Consider the following 9,260-nt stretch of genomic DNA (forward strand, 5'->3'; position numbering starts at 1 on the left):
GGTACTGCTGCGAATTTCTGATGCAGGGGATTTTAAGGGCTAGATCAGCAGGATGGGAGTGTTGACCCTCCAAGTGAAATAAATTCCTGAATTGATTATCCCCATCGTAAAACAGATTTTTTTTTTTTTTTTTTTTTTTTTTTGAATACAGAGTCTTGCTCTGTCGCCCTGACTGGAGTGCAGTGTTAGGATCTCGGCTCACTGTAGTTGCTTCCTGGGTTCAAGTGATTCTCCTGCTTCAGCCTCCTGAGTAGCTGGGATTACAGGCAAGCACCACCATGCCCAGCTAATTTGTGTATTTTTAGTAGAAATGGGGTTTCACCATTTTGGCCAGGCTGGTCTCAAACTCCTGACCTCAGGTGATCCACCTGCCTCGGCCTCCCAAAGTGCTGGGATTACAGGCAAGAGCAACCGCACTTGACCCTAAAACAGATTCTTACTTGATTGATTTCCAAGTTCCAAGGTGAAATACAAAAGTCGAAATTGAGAGAAAGTAAAAGTGGAGTAAGGCTTCAGAAGGCTGTGATTGGTGTTGGAGAAACATTGCTAGGGCATAAAGCTGGGATAATAAAATCTGAGAAATCCCACAGTGTTTATCTACAGGTGGAAATCATATTCCACATGTGGGCGGAGTCAGGGATCCCTGTATTTTAAAATCAGTGAGGGAATTGAATATCTGGACTTGTGTCAATTAACATACAAAACTCAGTGCTTTTGATGTTCTCATTCACAAGATATCTGTGTTCCTTCTTTGTCAGAAACCATAGTCATAGGCTTCCGAATTTTGACCATGGGAAAAGAGGAGAGGCCTCTGTGTGTTTGTGTCTGCTGGTCAGGCTGTGGTGCAGGTGGTGTCACACTTCAGTGAAGGTCTGGCTTTTCATCACAGGTTGGTCTGAAAATTGTGTACAAGGCTGGTGTCTCACGTGTTCTTTCTCCAACTTCAGCTTTTCTTAGTGCCTGAAGTGTCTGCAAGTGGAAATCCAGAAGAAGACAGAGAGAGACTGAGTTCTTGACAATGCATTCACTAGTGAGTAGGGCATGCCTCTTTCTACTGAAATTACACCCATATTGCTGGCAAATGGGCAGTTTTCTCCAGTTTGCATGGGTGTTTCATTTTTATTCTTTTTTTTTGTTTGTTTTCATGATGCAAAATCCATCCAGCCTGGGTGTTCCAAATGCAATCAGGAGACTTTCAGGTATCTGGCCTCCAATTAAGTTTTCTCAGGACTCTAGGTTGGGTATCATGTGTCAAAGATTCCTAAATTATCAATATAATTTCTAATATTACACTACTTTATTCCAGCCCCTATTCAGGCTATTTACAAAAAAAGACATGAGAGGTCTCATTTATGTATTTCTTTTTCTTCTATCCATCCTATAACCTCATAGGGAAATAATTGACCCATTAACTGTACCGTTGGCTGAAATAGACTTAGGATTGTGATGAATGCAGGCAATAGAGATGCGTGAAGAGCAGAAGATCACAGCCCAATAATGAGGCTGATGTTCTAGCAGCTGAGTTCAATAAATCCCGTGTGACAGGCCTTGGGCAAGAGCTGCACAGTGCTGAGGAAAAAGGAGAGTTTGATAAAATATATTTGTGCTTTTAAAAACTTTGCAAAAGGACAACTAAAGAAGTCATTATTATTATTATCCCCATTCATTTTACCTTTTGATAATTAACCTTTTTGCCTTCTGGTAACTGAAAGTAACATATAAAAAATACAATTACTTAATTATGGTTGCACACTCAGGAGAAGGATTATAGTAGATAGAGTACAATTTAGGGTTCTGTGGAAATGCTTTATAAGGGCTGGTTAGAAAAAAACAAAACAGTAAAGAGGCCTTTTTATCCTTGAACAAGCAAAGTGACAAGGTAAAGTTAAAAGAGAGGCAGTGATAACTGATGTTTGGATTCCCCAGAGAAAGTTAAGAACAGGAGGCTTCATATCACAGGAATCATCAGACTAAGACTTCCTCAGTGTAGCAGCCTCAGCGGTCTTGTCTTGTGCTGCTGGACTGTCTTCAAGCCTTGTCATGAACACCTGAATTACATAACATTAGAGTGACTCTATGTATAAATTGAATCCTATATTCTGTGTAAAACTTGTTCAGTTCTGAAGAATGCTGGAGTCTGGTTCATTACTTTCTAACTTTTTAATGAATAAGGGACCAATGACATGTATTTAATAAATATTTGCTAGATAGGAAACATGTTTTCTATTACTTCGTTAGATTATTCAAAGCACATAATAGGTCTTTTAACCATTTGATTGGTGAGAAACCTGTGGTTTATCTAGAGAAATAATTTATTTAATCACGGTCATGTTTCAAAAGTAGTAAATCATGATTATTTGCCTTGTGACAAATCTGTAATTTACTTGAAATTCATGGTAAATTTGTTTTATTTATGAAGGTTCAAGTGAAAATTTTATAATCAGTTATGTACAGGTGATTAACACATTACTGAAAAATATCTGGGCTATATTGCACCACATCTCATGCGATATTTCTTCATAGTAAAGTTTAATGGATTAAGAGTGGGTGTGTCTCTGTGAGTGAATCTGAAAGGCAGATACCAGCTTAGTATTGAGAATGAACTGGCTGGAAACTAAAACACTGAGTGTTCTGCATACCCAGCTCCTACCTATGTCATCTCAGCCTTCCTCCTCTGGACGTTAAAAGGGATTCTCTGTCTAAACTAAAATGTCTGTGATGTTTTAGAAGAAAGTGACTTTTGAAGATGTAGCTATTGACTTCACCCAGGAAGAGTGGGCCATGATGGACACGTCCAAGAGAAAGCTGTACAGAGATGTAATGCTGGAAAACAACAGTCACCTGGTGTCCCTCTGTGAGTCCCTCAACATTCACATACATATGTAGACACAAATTGACTCATTCATTCAATAAGTGTTGGAACAGCTTCCCCATATCTAACTCTAATCTCTTCTCTGATTCTCTCACAGATCTTATCTGAAAAAGTTTGAGCTCTCTAAATCTGTCTGAAAGAAATATCTTTATTCTATTTTATTTTATTTTGTTTTATTTAGTTTGTCACTCAATTAGAATGTAATCTTGACAAGGATTTCATGATTTCCTTGGTACTCAGTGTCTAATAATCAGAACAGACCTGGGAACTTAATGAATATTTTCAATGTATTAAATTAAATATTTTCTAAATAACTCTTCTGCTTTAGTCGCTATGCTTAGGCTGAGACCAATTAGTGAAAACAATAGCAATATCTTTTCTGTATAGAACATCAATTATTTTTGTAAATCAAATTTTTTTTTGTTCTGCATAAGAATAATAATAAACATACTGTGCAGAGATTTAATTAATCTGTTTCTGAAAAGACTGTGTATTAGGCATTGTGTCTTGGAACTTAGGCATGGACTCAGCATTCATAGGTCCTGACTGTTTTGAATTTCCTTTTCCTGATGGATCTTTCGTTTGGATTTATTTTCTAGTCTCATGTTGGGTCAAAAAAATCCTGGGGAGTTTTCTGTGTTCTAGGTCTTGTGGCCTGAGCTGACCTTCACTGTTTTTATTCTTCCTTGATAGCCTGCCTTACAGTTGGTGATAATGCACATTTATTGTCAGTGAACTCAAAACACATATACTGTTTCCACTAACAGGGTACCAGATAAGCAAATCCTATATAACTTTGCAGCTGGAGCAAGGAAAAGAGCTCTGGTGGGAAGGAATGGAATTTCCCCAAGGCCAGAATCTGGGTAAGCAACAGGGTCCTGTGCTCTAATAGGAGGAGGTGCTTTGTCAATGAATAATATCAGTCAAATATTAATTAGCGGTTTTATTAAATGAGTGGTAATTTCTAAAATGTAGGTTAAGCTACTGGAGCAGAATTCCTTAGATGTTATTATCATTTTATTCATATGTCAGATGCTACTCTTGTGTCCTCTTGCCTTTTCTTTTACTTTCGGGAAAAGGATAATTCATGTACTTGTTGGGGTTAAACTGTCACATGCCGACTCTTTTCCCGATACCCCTGTGAAGACTATCCCTCTATTTACCTGCCTGATATCTCATGTCCATTTTAACTCTTTTCACATTTTAATTTTAAAACTCTTTTATAATTGCTGACGCTGTACAATCTGTTTCTTCTATTGAAGTATTTTCTTCATTTGACACATTTGCCACATCTAAGTGTCAATTTTTGAAAAAAAGTAAACAGGCCTTGGGGTTTTTCAAACAATTTTATTACCATAATACCAAGGTAACAATTTATTTTTCAATTATTTCAGACAAGGAAAGTGCCCTTAAGAAAAAACACACTATATCCATGCATCCTATCAGAAAAGATGCATCCACCGGTATGACAATGGTGAGTTTTATAGCTCTGTACACCAGTCATCTAAGTTAAAGACCTGGTAATGGGTTAAGTTAGTAATGACGCACAGTCACCTGAGTGTAATTAGGCTGGCATTAAGTGCTTTCTAAGCAAAAAAAAAAAATTGGATACTTTGAATTCAGTGAATAAAGTGACCTGTGTTCTAAACCATAACATGAGATCTTTAAAATAGAACAAGTGCATATACATTACTCATGCTCAGACTTTGAAAGATATTGATATCATCACAATTAATGGAATAACTCTGCAGTTGGGATCTTACAAAACAGAAAATATCTGTATCTGCAGGAGATAATGTGTACGCAAGTGTCAATCGAGAAAAATGACGAGACAAGTCTCAATCATTTTAGGAGATGTATTTGCCAGAGTTAAGGACATGCACCTGGGGGACAGGTGTATACCTTTCTCCAAAGATAATTTTCTCCAAATTTAAAGGGGGAGAGGGTGGGATATTGAGAAGTACACAATTTTCATGTAAAAGGTGGGTAGAAAAAAATAGTCATTCATGAATTTTTCTGGCTCAGTGAATCTGGATTTTTTTACATAAGATGACATAAACAAATGAGGCAGAGGAATAACGCAGGAAAGCTGCATTTTATATAAGACAACATAGGCAAAATGGGGCAGGGAAACAATTGGATATGCATTTGTGTCTGGTGAACTGGGGATGACTGCGCCTGTAAAGACAAGCTATCAGTTTGCATTGTCATGGTGTAATTTTAACAGCTCATCAGGAATTTCCTTGTGGGCAAAATATGGGGGAGGCATGTAGCTTTTCATCTTGTAGCCATATTATTTAGGAACCAGAACGGGGAGGCAGGTTTGTGTGACCCTGTTCCCAGCTTGATTTTTCCCTTTGGTTAAATGAGTTTGGGGCGCCAAAATTTAATTTCCTTTCACACGAGTAACATTGGAAAGATTTCAACTGGGCTCTACCACTGAATGGTTGGTCTAGGATTCAAAGGTGCTGAAATGAATGTATAGATGTATGTTGGTAAATCATTAAGAGCTTTTAATCTTTGTCCCTAAAGGAGAACTCTCTCATTCTGGAGGATCCCTTTGAATGTAATGATTTGGGAGAAGATTGCACTCACAGTTCCACAATGACTCAGTGTTTGTTAACTCAGAGTGGAAAGAAACCCTACATCAGCAAACAGTGTGGAAAATCCCTTAGTAATCAGTTGTCCCCTAAACCACATAAACAAATTCATACTAAAGGTAAATCATATCAATGTAATATATGTGAAAAGGCCTATACTAATTGCTTTCACCTTAGACAGCACAAGATGACTCACACTGGAAACAGGCCATATGCATGTCATCTATGTGGAAAATCCTTCACTCAGCGTTCTCACCTTAGAAGACATGAGAAAACTCACACGGGAAAGAGACCGTATAAGTGTCATCAGTGTGGGAAAGGCTTTATTCAATCCTTTAACCTTCAAAGACATAAGAGAACTCACCTTGGATAAAAGTGTTATGAATGTGATAAAAGTGGGAAAGTCTTTAGTCAAAGCTCTGGCTTTCGAGGACACACAAGAATTCACACTGAAGAGAAACCACATGCTTGTCTTCTATGTGGGAAAGCCTTCAGTCTATCTTCTGACCTTAGATGATATGAGAGAACATGCACTGGAGAAAAGCCATATGAATGCCATTTATGTGGGAAAGCCTTCAGTCAATGTACTAATCTTAAATAACATCAGAAAATTTACCCTGGAGAGAAAATTATAAATGTCTTCAGAACATATTCTGACTTTAGATGACATGGTGTTAGGAATGATGAACGTAAGGAATATGGAAGAGACTTCAGCTGTAGTTGTAACATCTAAACATGCCAAAGGACTCACATTTTGAAGAATTACTATACCCAACATGGACGTTACTTCAGTTGCCTTTATTCTTCAATCCACATCAATAAATTCATATGGAAGAGAAATTGTACGACATGTGTGTACCAAAGACTTGTTAGTGATCTGATCATAAATGACACGAGAGAGTTGAAACTGTCAACATGATAAACTAAAAGTCTTCAGCAACAGTTTTAATAATTTAAAACGTGTGGGACTTTCAGGTAGAGAATCTCTAGCTCTGCGTTCAGTGTGAAAATGTTTTTATGTGCAATTTGTTGTCAAATAACGTAAGAAAACTTTACTTGGATGAACCCTTTATTGGTATTTTCTGTGAATAAACATTCAGCCAAGCACTAGGCTTGATGTTCACAAGAAAACACAGTGATAAAATGCTGCTAAAATGGAAAATAAGAGAGGAAATCCTTTATAAGCTAAATAAGAAGGGAAAGTCTTTCCAAGGGCAATGAATTCTCTTGGAATACCAAACACTTCTTACTGGAGAAGTTATGCCTTGAAAAATCATGAGAAATCCTTTCTTCACAGAGTAACGCTTGTGGCACATGTGAGATTTCACACTGGACAAAACACGGTTAGCATCTTGAAAGGAGAAGATTCTTTAGTGGTAATTCATTTCTTAGTTGACATTAAGTTTCTCACATCGAGGAGCTATCAAATTTGAAAATCACTGTGGAGAAACCTGATAGATTTCTCATCAGAAAAGTGAGTCAAGAAGGTGGACCTCTAGAAAAAACCCTTAACACATAGTTTAGCAAAATAATTAAGAAATTTGAGAAAATGTCTATTCACAAAAAGCAACACATAAATGTATAATAGCAAAGTGACCTGGGCATAAATTGAATGCAGAATTATATAAGAAATCTCATTAAACATTTCCAAAAGATCAATACTTACAAATATTGAAAGAATACAATCGGTTGTTGAAAAAACTTAGTGTGTTGGCGAAGTCCTTCTTTCATTTATGCAGCCCTAACAAATCAATTTGCATCTGCACTCCTTGGCTTATGGGTCGAGATTCTGCCCCAACTTCTGAGTCTCCCCAGTCTTCAACGGCTCTTTCCTCACAGTTCACCTCCCTTTACTTCAATGTCCACTGAAACCACTTGTTTCCATCCAACCCTGGAACTGACACATCAGGGATCTTCAGCCCCACTTGCCAGATTTCTCAGTGTGACATTGCATAGATTTAGCAAGGAAATGGAGGCTGTATCAAAGACACCTAGTATATGCATTTGGGTGTCCCCAGCCCTTGCCTCTATCTCTGAGTAGTTACCTGGGATCAGAGAATAAGGCAGCCCTGCTCTTCTATCCCTCAGAAATCTCTTGAAATTTTGTCCCTGAAGCCTCTCTAAGTGGAGGTAGCAGTTCATCTCATGACACCCCAGAGTTTACTCAGGTAAGTCCTGAGTTATTACACAGAGACAGACATAGCTGTGTTCCTTTTACTTCTGTCCAGAAGATAAAACACCAGCATGATAAAGCAGGCGAACCTGTCAGCCACCATGCAAGCCTTTCCTATATTTGATTCAATGTACTTTTCCAGAAGCAAAATGAAAGTTCTCACAGAGGGGGCCTCCTCTGCCTTGTCCTCAGAATTGGAAAATGTATTGTCCATCAAGGAGCCTCAGTACTGAACCTAAAACTCAAGAGAAAACATTTCCTGAATAACAAGTGGGATGATGACATGAAATTTTGCAAAACAGGTACAATCTTAATACGATAGGCCTTACTAAGGCTAAATGGCCTTATCCATGGTTGAAATTGACACATCATTATATTAAAAAATCTCCACAAGTGATTGATTTCACTCTGCAGTCAGGGTTTATGTCAAGTGTGAGGATAATGAGCAAGAAATTCGAGCCCTTGGCAAACTGGTTGGAGAGGCAAGGATTGTGTCCAGGCAGAGCTCATAACATTATTTATTGTTTAATCTATTTAATTAAATATGTAATTTACTCTCAAACTGTGGCTGACATTATATGTAGTCCTGAGCCACATTAAGATGTACTATTAGTGCTGTGAAATTCTACGGGATTTGACAAATGCATGGTGGCAGATCTCCAGCATTAAAGCATAACACAGAATGCTTCTCTTATTCAAGCTCTTCTTCCCTTCACATATAGGGAATCAATCGACTTTTGTATACTAACTTTCGAATTTGTTTCTTTATTCCCATCTTCTTTAATTAAAGCACAAGATATCGTACTCAATTTCCATTTGATCTTCCAAAAGAAACGTACTGAATAATCCATACCTGAATTTCAGTGATTCAGACTCAGGCCCACCGCTAAGCAGTAAAGGCCAAACGTCCTGTACTGCCACCTCATGGCCGGCAGAGGGCAATGAAACCCATCGTTCCGGCCATGCAGGGCGCATGCGCGGTCTGCTTCCCGCGGCGAGCCGGGTCTCCACGGAGGACCTGAGTTTTCTTTAACCAGGGTGAGGGAGGCGCCCCCGCCCTGGCTTTGGGGCTGGGGGCGTTGAAGAGGCCGCTCTTTTTGCAGGGCCCAAGATGGCGGGCCCTGCGCAGGCCGCGCTGTTCTGCGCCCTCAGGGCATCAGTATCCCGTTGGGGCCGGATGCCCCCGCTGGGCCCGGAGCTAAGGTGGCGCGGGGGGCCCGGGCTCCGCGAGGAGCGGCGGCAGCGAGGGCTGGAGGACCCGGGCTCCGGGGCTCCGGGGCGTCTGGCCTGGGTGGGACTGAGCCCATCCAGTGACTGGGACTCCCGGGTTCTGGTGCGGGTGTATCCTGGGCAGGCTCAGGACCAAGTCCCTCTCCTTCCACCAAGGAGCACCCAGAGGCCGGCGGGAGCTCCAGGTTCACCTCCTCCTCCTTCAGGTGTTTACTTTTCCTTTATTTCTGTAAGGCCAGAAATTGGCGCCATCCTTCACATTGGTGAATCGGGACCCTAACACCCATTACCTCAGGTTTATTGTTATTGCCATTAACAGTGTTGGTGGCATTATCACTAAGATCATCATTGTTGTTATTGTCATTCATGATTATTAGCAGGTGTG

The 9,260-nt window shown here is 39.6% G+C and overlaps 1 pseudogene; it reads left to right on the top strand.

Annotated features, from left to right (window-relative positions):
• The first annotated feature begins 1,018 nt into the window (after positions 1-1,018).
• On the top strand, positions 1,019-6,094 carry LOC139361696 (zinc finger protein 705A-like; annotated as a pseudogene).
• Positions 6,095-9,260: the final 3,166 nt, after the last annotated feature.

This window comes from Macaca nemestrina, unplaced genomic scaffold (genome assembly GCF_043159975.1).
Source record: "Macaca nemestrina isolate mMacNem1 unplaced genomic scaffold, mMacNem.hap1 Scaffold_95, whole genome shotgun sequence".
Classification (NCBI taxonomy): Eukaryota; Metazoa; Chordata; class Mammalia; order Primates; family Cercopithecidae; genus Macaca; species Macaca nemestrina.